Source organism: Lissotriton helveticus, chromosome 4_1 (genome assembly GCF_964261635.1).
Source record: "Lissotriton helveticus chromosome 4_1, aLisHel1.1, whole genome shotgun sequence".
NCBI lineage: Eukaryota > Metazoa > Chordata > Amphibia > Caudata > Salamandridae > Lissotriton > Lissotriton helveticus.
Window position 1 is genome coordinate 611499918 of NC_136063.1, and position 15541 is coordinate 611515458.

Consider the following 15541-nt stretch of genomic DNA (forward strand, 5'->3'; position numbering starts at 1 on the left):
CCAAGAGGTAGATTACGTGGATTATGGGGAGAAACGCATCAAAGTAGAGTGCGAAGATGGAGAAATGCTGACATGTGTGATGTAATGTATCCGGTTAGATTGGCAGATAAAATAGAAGGGCGAAAACGCACAGAGAAAAAGAATAATGTGGAAACAGGAAGAAAAAATTATGGAGATGGTGAGTCAGAGGATACGGTGCTGGAAGAGATATTAAACAGGAGACCACCACCATATCAACCGGGCTCTATATGGACCACACCAAATGCTCCACCAGTAGAAGATAGGTTTGCTGAACCCCCAAAACAATTTTCAAATTTTAGAGACCTTCCAGAAGAGTAGAAATGAGATATGATTCAAACGCCCCAATGGTAGAAACCAGACTTACTGGTACTCCTAAGCAAAATTATGAAATTGGAAGAAATGTAGCAAGAGTGGAGATACAAATTGAAGAACACCCAAGTACTTCTGAATATATACGTTCTCCACATGAATGAACAGAAAAGATACAGGAACTTACTAAAAATATAGAAGTTGTAACAGTCCCAGTAACAATAGGTCCTGTAATTCCCGTGTTCGAAAATCAGAAAATAAAAGAACCAACTTTTACGATTCCTTTAAATCAGAGTTTGCAAAAAGTAAAAGAAAAGGTTTATCCAGATTTGTCTGAAATTAGGCAAACAAGTAACATAGAACCGCCTGACTTGACTTTTAATCAGGGTCTACGATATAAGTTTCCAACTGTAGCAGAATCAGATTCTGCGACGCCTGAAAGAAATGTAGAGAAAATAGATTTAACACAAACCCCAGTAGGACCAACAGAACGAGAATTAAGTGAATGGCTTAAAACTCTGAAAGTAAAAGACAATGAACCTAAAGAATTAGATGTGGCTAGATTAAAAGTTGGCATGGAAGAATTAATTATTGGAACAATTGGAACAGATAGACTAAAAACATATCAGGATGATGAACTGATGCTCATGTGTAAAAGTATTACTTGGAAAGCAAAATCATTACATGACCAATTAAAAGGATTAGCTAGTGAAGTAGACGTAGATTTTTCGAAGGGTAAAACATTACAGAAACCCTACAGAGTAGATTTTAAAGAAAAAGACATTGAAAATATGAATACTGCAGGAAGATTAACTCAAATAAAAGAGCTAATTGTTTTATTAAGAAAATGGGGAGATGTGAATAAATGGAAAGCAAAATTGGCAAAGGAATGAGAAGAAGCCAGTAATAAATCTACATTAGCATTTCCAGTGAGAGACAAAGAGACAGTGGTAAGTGAATTTCCTATGAGAGAAATACCAAGAGGAGGATACGTACATGTTCCTTGGACTAGACAGGACATATTATCATTTACTAATGATTTCCCCAGGTTGAGAGAAAAAACAGTAGAATGGTATCGACAGGTGGATCGATTTGTTAAGGTTTCAAAGGTACTATGGGAAGATCTAGATGGATTTTTTGACATAGTAGTACCGGCAGATCCATGGTCTGGAATGATAAATAACAGTAAACTGGCCGAAAACCGAGTATCCTCGAGACAAAGTGACAGGTGCTCCTTCACCTGAAGTGATGCGCAAATATGAACAAGTAATAGTGATTTTGAAAAATAAAATTCCACCAAAAGAAACAGATTGGGTAAAAATTGACAGGACTTTACAAGAACCGAAAGAATCTGTACATGCATTTTATGAGAGTCTGTTGTTAGTGTTTAAACAATACAGTGGATATGAGGCGCTGAATGAAAAGGATACGAGTCATTTTGTATATCGATTTGTATTTGGATTAAGACCAGAAATAGGAGACATGATTAAGCATAATTTGATGGGATGGCAGTCATGTTCTATAGACGAGGTATTGAGACATGCAAAATACTGTAGTGATGAAATTGAAGTTAAGCAGAGAAAGCTCAAACAGAAAGCCATGTGGGCACAAGTGAAGGTAGCAGAACATCAAGTGGCACAATTGGAAAATAAAAGTACAGACCGAATCAAGGAAAATTTCAATAAACCTAAATTAGTAGGAAACATAGAGGAGCTTAAAAAGAAGTATCCATGTCACAATTGCGGCAGGATAGGGCATTGGAAGAAAGAGTGTAAGTATCCACCAAGTGTTAATCCCGAAAATACATCATTGAATCCGCAGGTGCAGAATGAGGTAATTCAACAACCATCGCAACAGCAGCAGGTAGTTACTCAGCAAGGTCAGGTGCCACAACCACCACTACCACACAGTGTAAATCTGCAGAGATACAGTGCAGAGACAGGATTCAGCAGAGGCGAGCAGGTAAAACAATCGCCCAGAGTGAATGTGAGTCCTCAGTATTGGTTACAAGAGGATGGCGGGAGTCGAATGATAGCTTATGACGGTGCCTGAGAAAGGAAGAAGAGTGTGTGCTTAGAGCCACTCTTGAGGTAGATCAGTCTGGTCCATTTGTGAATGGAAAAGTGAATGATGTAAAAGTAACTTTCCTAGTGGACACTGGTGCTACCCGTTCTACTGTTAGATCAGTGGAAGTTCAAAACCTTCCGCTTCATGGAGAAAAAATCCAAGTTGTGGGTGTAGCTAATACACAGAATAAAACTTCCTTAACAGAACCAGTTGAAGTGGAAATTGGAAATTTCAAAGACATGCACTGATTTGTGGTGTGTGACAGTAGTCCAGTTAACCTGTTAGGCAAAGACATTCTCTGTAAAATGAACAGTGCCATATATTGTTCACCAGATGGCATAGAACTCCAAACCCCAGATGAAGACAGTTTGTATAAAATGACCATGTCAATGATAGAATCAGAAAAGAATGAATTGTTTCCTGTGTTGGATCGAGAAAAGCTACCTACTGAATTGAAAGACACAGTGAAAGAACAAGTGTGGGATTTAACAGGAGAAGATATTGGACTAATGAAAGGTGTAGATCCTGTGAAAGTTTCTGTAAAAGAAGGAGTAAGTTACCCAAACATTCCCCAATATAAAATGGCAGCAGAAGTAATTGAAGGAATAACACCAATAATAAACAAGATGATTGAACAAGGCATTTTAAGAGAGATTGAAAGCAGTCCTTGTAATTCACCGATATTGCGATTGAAAAAGCCTAACGGAACATTTAGGATAGTACAAGACCGTAGAAAGATTAATTAGTTCATTGTCCCATATTGTCCAACTGTACCAAATCCAGCAGTAATTCTATATCAAATTCCACATGATGCAGAATGGTATACCATGATTGATTTATGTAATGCGTTCTTTACTGTTCCATTACACCCAGAAAGCCAGACAATATTTGCGTTCCGGTTCAAAGATCGCATTTTGGCATGGTGCCGAATTCCTCCAGGGTATACTGAGAGTCCATCCATTTTTATTCAATTACTGAAGAAGTCATTAGAAAGTTTGAGCGTGCCTGGAGAATATGTATTGGTTCAATATATTGATGACCTGTTAGTGGCATCAAAGACAAAAGATGCACGCATATCAGATACTGTTGCATTGTTGAACCATTTGGCAGAGGAGGGACATAAAGTATCTCCCTCAAAATTACAATTTTGTCAGAAAGAAGTGCAATACTTAGGTCATAAGATTGCTAAAGGAACTAGACAAGTCACTGCAGAAAGAATCAAAATGATACAAGGAATGCAACCACCGAAAACACAAAGGCAAGTGAGAATGTTCCTAGGAATGGTGGGTTACAGTAGACAATGGATTTGTGGATTTTCGCTCATAGCAAAACCCCTACAGAGACTAACAAAAGCAGATATCAGAGACCCTATAGTACTAAATAAGACTGAAATGGAAGCCTTTGAGCAATTAAAAACAAGCTTATGTTAAGCTCCAGCTTTGGGAATGCCTGAGTATGAAAAAGAGTTTGAACTGTATTGCAGTGAACAAGAAGGATGTGCATTGTCAGTATTATTTCAAAGACATGGTAAACTGAGGAAACCAATTGCGTATTTCCCAGCTGTTTTGGATCCAGTTGCAAAAGCTTTACCAGGTTGTCTGAAAGCAGTAGCAGCTACAAGTGTGAGTTTTGAACAGAGTGAAGGAATAGTGATGGGATTTCCTGTGAGGGTATATGTACCTCATTCTGTGGAGATTCTCCTCACTAGGACAAAAACACAGTACCTTTCTAACAACAGAATGACAAAATATGAGAAAACAATTCTAGGTGCAGACAATGTGACGATCTCGAGATGTGTGAACGTAAATCCATCCACACTGTTACCTGATGTTATGGAAGCTGAGGTAAGAAATGAGGTTGATCACAAATGTTTAGATGTTCTTGAATATAGTACCAAACCAAGGGCTGAGATCACAGATGTGCCATTGCCTGAATCTGATTATGTAGTGTTTTTTGATGATTCATGCCTGAGAACAGAGGAGGGTGCTCTGTGTGCTGCATAAGCCGTGTGTACAATGGCAGATGTCCTGGAAGCATCTTTTCTGAAAGGAATTTGTTCTGATCAAATAGCAGAATTGATTGCTTTGATTCGAGCAGGTGAACTAGGAAAAGAGATAAGAGTTACCATAGTGACTGACAGTCAGTATGGATTAAGGGTTGTCCATGACTACGGGCAATTGTGGTCCCAAAGTTTATTTAACTTCTGCAGGATCCCCCATCAGAAACGCTGAGTTTGTGAAAATGTTGATTGATGCTATTCAGTTGCCTGAAAAGATTGCAGTGGTAAAATGCGCTGCTCACAAGAAAGGTGATGACTATGTCACCAGAGGCAATAGATATGTTGATTCCATTGCAAAATACTGTGCTAGAAATCTTGCATCCATAAATCGGGACAGAAAAGAAGAACATGTTTCAAGTCCTTTAATGCTAACCACATTAGTTGAGACTTGGCAGGAAGTGAGACAGATGCAGGAAGAAGCTAATGAAGATGAGAAAAACATTTCGCTAAAAGCAGGGAGTAGACAAAGAGAAGAAGATGAAATCTGGGCTTACAAAGATGAAAGGCCAGTAATGCCTGATAGCATGATTTCAAATATGGCCCGAATGTACCATGATCAAGCTCATGTTGGGAGGGATGCCATGATTCGCATGTTCAGACAGACATGGTACAATCCTAAATTCAGGATGATCGCTGAAAGTTTGTGCCAGAGATGTCTAGTCTGTCAGCAATTTAATCTAAGAAGAAAAACAGTTGTGAGCTTGGGAACCATAGGACGGGAGGGAGGTCCATTCACACGAATGCAATTAGACTTCATTTAATTGCCACCTTGTAATAGACTCAGATATGTGCTGGTAATCATTTGTCTGTTCTCTCGGTGGGTTGAAGCCTTCCCCACCAGGAGAAATGATGGAGTAACTGTTGCAAAATTGCTTTTGCGTGAAATCATACCCCGCTACGGTTTCCTAGTAACTATTGAAACAGATCGTGGAACCCATTTTCAGAACGAGCTGTTACAAATGATTTGTGAAGCACTGGACATTTCTCAGAAACTACATTGTGCTTACAGACCAGAGGCTTCAGGGGTAGTTGAACAAGTGAATGAAACAATAAAAACAGAATTGCAAAAATTAGTTTGGCAAAAGGACTGAAATGGCTGGACGCTTTGCCATTGTTTTGATGACGTTAAGGAGTATACCTGACAGAAAGACTGGACTAAGTCCACATGAGATTTTGATGGGCAGAGTGATGAGACAAGCATTTATACCAGTTGATAAACTGTTAACTATTAATGATGGCATCATACTGGATTACTGCAAAAATCTGTCTGACGTGGTAATGTCTGTGTTCCATCAGGTGGGAACTGAGTCAAACACAAAAGAAAAAGATCCAGCTCATGATCTAGTCCCTGGAGATTGGGTTCGGATAAAGGTACATCGAAGAAGAAACTGCTTAGTGCCTTGCTGGAAAAGACTGAGACAGGTTATTTTGGTCAGCACGACTGCGGTTAAATGTGACGGAGTAAAGAGATGGGTACATGCCAGCCACACAATCCGTGTGCCTGAGCCAGAAAATCCACACGAGGAGGGTGAAAGCACAACTGATTCTGATTCTGAAGGAGAACCAGAGAGAACCCCAGATACTGAAGCTCGACAAGAACGTCGACATCTAGAGGTATCGGATGCTAGGTCTGCATCTGAGGCAGAAGGTGAATCTGTTGAAATACCAAATTTTGAAGATCAACCCGAAAGTCGAGATTTGGTAAGAACTGATACCAGTAAAGACATTGAGCAAAGTGAAATTAAAACTGGTAAACAAGAAAATACTGCAGAAAAGTCAGAAAGCTCTGAAAGCAGGAACCAAAATCCAGACAATGGAAAGGAGAAAATACCTCACGACAAGGATGAGATTCCAAGTACCAGTTATGGAGATGTTCCTAACAGAGTGAGAGTACTGGCTAAAGAGAAAACATACTCTGAAAAAGAAACAGACATTTTAAAGTTCATCATAAATGATACTGTCGAAGATACTGAAAGTGAAACTGATGACAGTGCAGATGAAGCTCAATTAAGAAAGAGTTTGAGGAAAAGAGCTTGGAAATTGGAATATAACACTACAGAGCCAAAGACAAAAAGAGCTTGTAAAGGAGATAATTTGTCTAAAGAAAATGATGGACTGAAATTCAGACTGGTGAACAAAGCAAGAAAACCAGAAGATCAAGTAAATGAGATAACAAGTCAGAAAGATTTGTTGGAAAAGAAAATAGAGGTTGTTCAAAGGCCAAAAAGAGTAAGGAGACCAAATCAAAAATATAAATCACCTGAATGGACTTACATGTTTTGCCTCCTATTGAGGAAGTAAATAGCAGCCAAGAGAACTTGAATTTCCCATGTCATGAGAAAGAAAGTGAGTAAAAACTGAGACTCAAAGAAAGAAAAGAGATATTTGATCTGAAAGTGCAAAAAGAAAAAGGGCAAAACCTGAAACACCTAAAAGACGATTCAAATCAATTTGAGTAAAAAGAACTGAAGTGAAAAAAGCAAAGAAAACATGGCTACTAATGATGTAATTATGAAATGTTCTATTTTTAGAAAATGGTGTAGAATGTGGTTAATATGTACTGGATTATTAATGTTAGTATGGTTGGTTTTAGCTAATATTATTCCATTTAGAGAACATTTTGAGAAATTGCAAACAAATGGGACTATGAATATACAAAATAATTAATTGAAAACTGATAAAGTATAAAGTATAAGCCAGAAATCAATCAGGATAAATCGATTAGTGATTTTTCAAAGAACACTTTTTCAAGGTTATTATCTGAGTATGTTAAGACCATGGATGCTAGTGACCGCTATGTTTGTGTGAAATTGGCAGCATCAGTGTCAGAAGGGGTGACCTATCACCACCTTCCACTTACATATGGAGTTACATGTAGTGTGATAGCAAGTTTGTTTTATAAAACAGGTAAATTAGACTATTATTATTCAAATTCTGATTATATTCTCACAAATTTGAAAGTTATAAATGAAATGAACAAAGTTAAGCCTGCAAAAGTTATGGGAGAATTTTTCTTAGAAACTCAGGAATTGACTCATGATTATGCTTTAAGACATATTTTGACTTGTAAAATGAGAAATGAAGAAAAAGTATTTTTAGATGTGGTTGAAGAAAGAAGGAGTGTATACAAAAGAAATGAAAAAGTGAAACATGCTAAATCCATATTCTGGGAATCTGAGGATGAAAAGTATGATGGATGAAATGTTAATTTGGCCATAAGCATAGCTACCCCATTATTAGGGAAATTCTGCATTCGTAGAGACAACACTGTATATGACAATTATTTTGTGGGAGCAAGTCAATGTAAAGATACTTATCGTATAATAGGGGGTTGGGGATTTAAAGGTGGTAAGGACCCAGTCTTTCCTGGAATTTATTTCATTTGTGGGAACAAAGCTTATTACAAGTTGCCTGGCCACTGTTATGGGACCTGCTATAAAGGCCTGCTTTCTCCTCAAATTTTCCATGTAGGTAGAGGTACTAATGGGATACATGAGATAGGTAAACATTTAAGTCGTAGAAAAAGAGAGAGTGTAATAGAAATAATAGGTGATATTTTCGGAGCACTGATACAAGCAGTGGGGATATCTTTTAACGCAAACAGAATTCGGAAATTGTCAACGATAGTAGATCGTTTGTCAACGGACACTGCAGGTGGATTTTTTATGGTAAACACTGAACTGGTTGCTATGAGAGCTATGGTGATGCAAAATCGTCTTGCTCTTGATATAATTTTGGGAGGAGTTTGTGGAATTTTGAAAGTACAGTACTGCTGTACTTACATTCCAGATAAAAGTCAAAACATTGAGAGATATATTACAAATCTTACAGAATTGCATAAAGAAGTTGAACCACTGGAGGTTGATGGTGTCCTTGAATGACTTGGTAGAAGTTTTTCAGCAGTTAAACATTGGTTACATGAAGTAGGTAGTTCTATTATAGGTAAAGTGTTAATTCCAGTAACAATAATAATAGTAGTGATTTTGATTTTAAGATCATCTTGTATGATTAGAAAAATAAGAAATATAAAAAGATCTATAAAGAAAGCGATTCAAGAAAAACGAGAACGTGAAAAGGGTGATATAGAAATGGAGGAGTTCCAAGAGAAACGCTAACAAGACAGCAGAAAGATAGAAGATACTAGAGTATAATCCAAACTAATCAAAAGAACTTGAAACATGTTAAGATAAAATTTGCTTAATTTTGGGAGTTATTTGGTGATAAATCACCAAAGGAGGGAGTTGATGGAGCGAGGTGAAGAAGCAACCCCTCCTGAAGTCACTTTCTCATAACAGTAACATGAACTAATAGTGTGGTTTTGAAAATTAATCAACATATAATAGAATGCACACACAAGTACACATGGGAAACTAATTTGCTTCTGTGGCAAACTATAATCGACTAACCAAGTGATGTTGTCACGTTCAAAATGAATGCAACAGCTATAAACTTACCAAAAGCAGCATGAATGTGCTTTCTGTTTGTTTAATTGTGGCAAAGAACATGAAGACAGGTGAATAAAATACGCATATGTGTTGCTTTATTTGCTAGGTAATAACTAAAAAGGATACCTTAGTAATGGCGGAGGTAAACAGAAGGGCTATAATTCATCAATTAATGTTTAATTGTGTTTATTTCTATAATAGTTACCGTTCTGGCCCAAGAGGCCTAGAACAAAATGGATGTTTTCTGTGACTCCGAGATTGAAGCGCGGTATGCATGCGCCTGATGGAATGAATCGCAGACAAGTATGAGCTGCCTGTGCCTGCGCAGAATGAGTTAAGGACAGCGTGCCCTGAAAGTTCAATTGAGTGCCAACAAAATGGACATCCGTGCTGAGAAAAGTGGGAAAAAATTGAAAACTTGCAAATTAAAGGACATGAGCGAAGCGGATATAATAAGGACAAAGACCATTTTATTTGAACTGATCTTGCAGAAATTAAACAATAAGATGATGAGGTTATGCTCATCCACCTCTCGGATTGACCAATCAGAACTGTTAAAGACACTGATAGTTACTTTTGTAGATAGATAAAGTAGGGAAAAAAGGGTATAAAAGAGTGTGTCCGGACTTAAGAAAAAACTCTCTTCTTCGATTTCCATCTGTGTATCCTAACATGCTGTCGGAATACTGAACTTTTCCTGAGGCGTACGAACTTTGAATTTTTCTGAACTTTAACTTTACTTGAGCGAGTACGGAGTCTTTAAATGAGGTTAATAGCTAGAGAGAATATGGAGATAAACTTTGGGAACTATTATGTCCTTTGCTAATATTTGTGTCCTATAATCTCAATACTAACATCTTTATTTCTGAGCTTTGAATTAAAATGAATATAAATGTATGAATTCAAATTCTTTCTTTTCCTTAAATCTATTTTGCATTAAATGAATAAATAAGTGAATAAATACTGATCATGCTAGAAGATTTTCTTTAAATAAAAATTAGATAAATTAAGAATTAAGCTGGCCTTGTTCATCCTTAGCCTCATTTTTACTAGCAGATCCATTGACAAATAATGGTGGTGTGTCTGAATAAAATGTCTTGTTGATAAAACCATGGTAAAAACAATTTAAACTGCAGATGTATATATTATAAATAATTAGTTTAATTTAGACACTCCGCTATGATCCAGCAGCTCTCCTTTGAGTCTCACCAATCCATGAAGTAGAGAGAAAGTCTGTACGAGTGACTCGCAGTGTTATGGGCCCCACTGATGAGTAAATGTATGGTTTAATACTTCAGGGAAAGGTAATGAGGTTCTAGAAAATATTTCGGGAGTGGCGCTGCAACAACTTCAGGAAGTTACATTTAAAAATCTCTTGGCTGAAAGGCCCAACGCAAATCCAGTGTAGGCGGCAACCATCAAAGATTTGCAACTTACCCACAATGTGGGATCCTAGTAAAATGTTGCATTCTGCTTGCCCCCTCTTCTACTGTATCCACCTATATTTAATGAGTGTATAATATATGAGGTAACACCATACTCATGAGACATGTTACTCTTAACAGTGAAGGTGTAATCACTGTAATGTGGTGGCATCCTGATTATTTCTCCCCTTCCTTCATATATCAGTAACCTTCTCTTGTACGTTTGTCTGTTGATATGTCATCTCATTGATGTCAGTGCTGTGTGGTGGTAACAGCTGGCAATTGCTGCATGTGAGCAGGGGCACACATGTAAAGTCTATAAGGTAAACATGCTGCACATTGTCCAGAAATATCCCAAAAATGGTTATTGAGAATGACATATACATGTCAGCTCATAGCTACCATATGGCGTACTGAAATATGAACATGTATGTCTCTTCACAGCTGCTGACAGGATCACACAAGTGCGGCGTACAACACCATCCCGGGTAATGCAAGACATCCTGGCTGCAGCAGTGAAACCCTCTCGCACATGTCCATCAGGTAAATGTGGCGAGAAGTGTTCCCCTATAAAAACCATGACAAAGATCAAAATCCCCTTCTGTATAGAACCTTGTTTACAAACTTACATACATATCATAAGTGTCACATGTGCCTGTTTGTAAATAAGTAATGAAGATGATTGAGAATGGTGTGACTTCCCTCTGCAGGTGCTGGATCGGGGACCACTTCGTCAACAAAACCTATGAGCATGGTTCATCAGTTGACATCAGGGGGATCGCAAAGGGACACAAATTTATGGATGAAGCTGGTGAGTTTGCTTGTTCAATGTACATCTCCATTTCACCCCTCAGTGCTATGGTGTGAGCTGTCACTTGTAGGGGTACCCAGAAAAGGTCACATGTGCGTCATCTGTTGATGCAAAGTGCAGTAGAACCAACCCTTGTGTTGCACCACAGCTTATACTAGGTCAATTACTTATTCTGTTGCAACCTCTGTGTTCCAGGTGATGATGACGATGAGGAGAATGGACCTTCCACCAGTGTTGGGCGACTGGCAATCATAGAGGAAAATCCACTGCTCCTCCAGGCAGTTATGTCGGCTGCAAGTCCTGCGCAGGAGGAGGAGGAAGTACCAGAGGAGGATGAATGAAGAATGAAGAATCTGATGCCATGGACAGAAATTTTCCCACATCGCCCACATTTTGCAAGGCCTCACACCCTCCGCCCAGCAAAGTGCCTCAAACTCCTCCCAAAAAAAGATTACCTGTCCCCAGCATAGAGCTAACCAGCCACAGCTCACACACACCCCAACACAGACATTACCTCCTCACAGTCTTCACATCCAGGACAGGTATTCTCTTCACCATATGAGGGAAGTACGAACCCTGTTGTGGTGCAGGTATCCCCATGGCACCATTCTCCTATCCACAGGCTTCCACATGTCTCCCTCCCTCCTGCTGTTGGACCTCACGGTCTCATCCATGGCCGAACCCTGCAGAGAGGGCCTGCACATAGCCCTGGTGGCCAGTGGGAGACAGACTTCTTCAGACAGATGTGAGGCAGAACATTCGTGCTATAGGGGCTACCCTGACAGACATGTGTGAGGCCCAGCGCAAATCCCTCGGGTGGTGGACAGATTGACACATGTTTTGAAAAGGATGGATAGATATTGGCAATATTTAGGAACAAGAGAGGGAGTGAAGAGGTTGAAAAAGTGGTGGACTCCCCCCTCTGTGTGTCGTGAAAAACCAAAAAGAATCCACCCTTGTAAACAGAATAATAGTACCCTTCTCAAGTCAGTTCGACATTTCCAAGAACCGTGTGTCCCTTAAAGATGTATAGGGAAACACTGTTTTGTCAAAATAACCCTCACCCACCAAAAGGTCCCTTTGTGGCATCTTCATCATTTGGTTCTTTCCGCACGCTGCGTGATGGGTTGTGTTACAACCGACGGAGATGTGGGAGCTCTTAGAAGTGAAATGATATTATATGTAGCCCATCATAGCATACATGCTTCGCTCCCCATTTTTAACAATAACAGCTAGAAGGAGTATTACAATTTAGTTTCCACATAGCCAGGTATTTTTTAATCAAACTTTATGTAATCTTGTTGGACTTGGCCTTGTTGGATAAAGTTCACTTAAACTTTTTGCTTTTCCCCCAGACTGTTTTCCTGACAGAGAGCAGTGAAGTTAGATGCTGTAGGTACTTGCCACTGCTAATCAGTGTGCAAATACAGATGTTCCCTGTATAAACTGTAGTGGTGTTTGGCTCTCTCTGATTGGTATGTTTGCCTTGCTAGCAAGATCCCTAAGTGATGTGCACTGTGTGCGCCAGAGCTAGTACTAAAGAAATGCGCTGAGAATTGAACACAGGTCTTTATTGTAGGGCCAGCGCTCATTGTGCTAAATTAGCATGTTGTCCTGACAAGTGCTACCACTTGTCAGTCCTTACTTGCCCTTTTGCATACACATGGGGAACCCCTGTAGGACGTCCTGGGTAACCCCCAGACAGGGTGCAGTGTAGGTAAAAGGCAGGACCGGTGCCAGTGTGGGTGATAGGCCCTGACAATGAAAAATGCTCCAAGGAGTTTGTCCTTTAGACTTTTTTGCGTGTCAGAGCAGAAAGTGAATTGCCTGCCTGGATCTGGGAGAGGTGATAAAGGCTGAGGTAGGTCGTGCTCCAGGGGAGGGGTGGAGACGGCGCCAGGCTACCCTGCACCTGGAGCCTGGAGAATGAGAGGCTTTGCGAGGTGAAGAGGCCTAGTTCAGAGCTATAATACAATAGACCCATCTCCCTCTAAGTGATTAAAGATCCAGGCCCCCAGTATCAAAGAGAGGACGGTGACCCTGGGGGGAATTTACGAAAGACTGATTTAGGGAGGGGTCGGGGACCCCTGAGCACATGGATACTTCAAAGGCAATGAGGGGTATAACTGGAAGAACTGTAACCCCAAGACACTGGGTTTTGGTCATGTTGATGATGTCATCGAGAACAGTCTCGGTATCATTCAAAGAAGTGCTGGGAGCGCTTTGAAGACACGTGGACTGGTCGAGCCTCCGGCGGCTTTGACCTGTCCGCGATCGGGAAGAAAACCTCTGCCTCAGGAAGAATTGCTGAATAGGCTGCGGGACACACTTGACCCTTGCATGGTGATCTGGGGCTTGTGGACAGTTTGTAGCTCTTGACCGAGGAGAGACTGAAGGGGCGCTGCAGTGGGTCGTGCCCCCCTTCTTCCTGAGCAGGACTTTTTTGCGCTGCGTCCTGTACCCCAAGGGCCTGAGGTGAGCTGGCTCTCTGTTCGGAAACACAGGAACATAAAAGTTTCCAGGAAGTCCCAAATGGTGCGGTGGTTGGACCGTTTCGTGGCAGCCTGAGACCTCCTGAGGTGATCGTGGGCACCCGAAGCGAATCAAGACTCCGACGCACAGGGGGCATGTCTTGGTGCGGCTAGAGGTGTTGGAGTGCCTGTGGAGTGTGGGCATAGTGGAAGAGAGCCGAGATTCGGGATGCGCCGGGGCTGCGTGTCGCAGCGCAGTCCAGCCACTGGTGGAGAGTGCCGGGACATTGTGGGCACTAAGGAGGAGTGAGTCTACGACACGTGGATCAGCCTGTGGTGGAGAGGTGAGACTCAGATACGCAGTGTGCGTGTCGTGGTACGACCCGGGCGATAGTGGAGAGCGCCGGAAGACTGGGTGCACCAGGAGACGGAATGAGTCTCGGACGCACCGGGGGTGAATGACGAAGGGTCCCCCAAAGGTGCTGGTGAGTACTGAGGTATTGTGAGCACCAGGGAACGAAGAAGTCCTAACAGCACTGGAGAGGAGGGCCAAGCGATCGGGCCCTCGAAGGCAATGTGAGGTAGCACAGCGTTGTGTGGAAGGTGCTGAACGTTGGTGGCCTGGACCGGCAGCCCAGCAGGAGCTAAATTACCGGCCGAGCCAACCTTGCCTGTGGTGACAAGGTTCTGGAGTAAGGCCATGCCACTGTGGCAGGAAAGGAGAGTCGGGTCGCGGCCCACCAGGTAAAGTGGATCATCGCCTGGCGCTGGGTGCCTGTAGCAATCACGTGGCCAAAAGGACTATTACCATACCATTCACACAGGTACTGTTGTTTCCCTGGTCGCTCCACTAAAAAGGGTGTCGATCTTAAAGACTGCAACTACCAGCATGCTTAGGGGCAGGAACTGTGAGGCTTAGGGCGGAATTTACATAAGCACCTCCTTTCCATGCTGAAGGTGCTTGTCAATCAACTTTGTATCAGTGAGGAATGGCGGATGGTGTTCCCCGCCGGATCTCAGCTGGAAGATTGTAGCCCCTGGAGTGCGGGACATTAATCAGGAGATTCGAGAGCAGTTACAAACTGTACCAGGTATTTTCACGGTAGGAGCGCGGGCTCGCCTCCTCCGTGCTTCGTTTCTTGTTCAGAGTGCCTTTGTTAAGAAAAGCCGCGCTGCAACGTTAAACGCGAGGCTTCGCGTTTAAATTGCAGACAGCGGGTAGAACTCGATGTTGCTCTGAACGCGACTTAAATCAAAGACGCGTCTTGAGTAATCTCGCTTGTAGTGCAAAAGGGGAATAGTTCGTGACTCTTCTGCCAACCATTCAACTGCACGGAAGCGACGATTTCAGTTCTTTGACATCGAGGGCAGGCCGGCTGAGGAACAGTTTGTTTTCTTGCGTTGTGTCTTTAACAGAGCATGTCATCAGCATAAGACTTTTGCCTGAAAATTGCGATTACGAGTTGCTGGGAATCCTTCTTGGTTTTGTGGATAACAATATTCATGTACTGTGTAGCTGTTGAATCCACCAACAGAGGAACACTTTGAATTGGACAATATTTGTGTTTCACGATTATTTTTGATTTTTGGTGAAGGAAAAGGGAAAGAATACCCTTGAGCGGCTGTATTACCTCTGGTGAGTCAAGGCCACAGTTTCCTGCATTGAGTTGTTGAGAATAGGATGAAACTGGTATTATATTTTTGTATTCTTGTTCCCTTCTGCAGTGTGGGAATCCTTCTCGGTGCCTCGCAGTGCCTTTAGACCAGACCTTGAGGGAACCATTGGAATCACAGCTCTTTTTATTATTTTGTCCACTTCCCTTTTCCCCGGAGCACGAGTCCACGCAGAGGGTGTTAAGATACCTTTGTTGGGAGTCGTGCTGGGGTGGAACTGGGAGGCCTTTCGCCTGACATCGTCTCTGCTGGTCACAAAG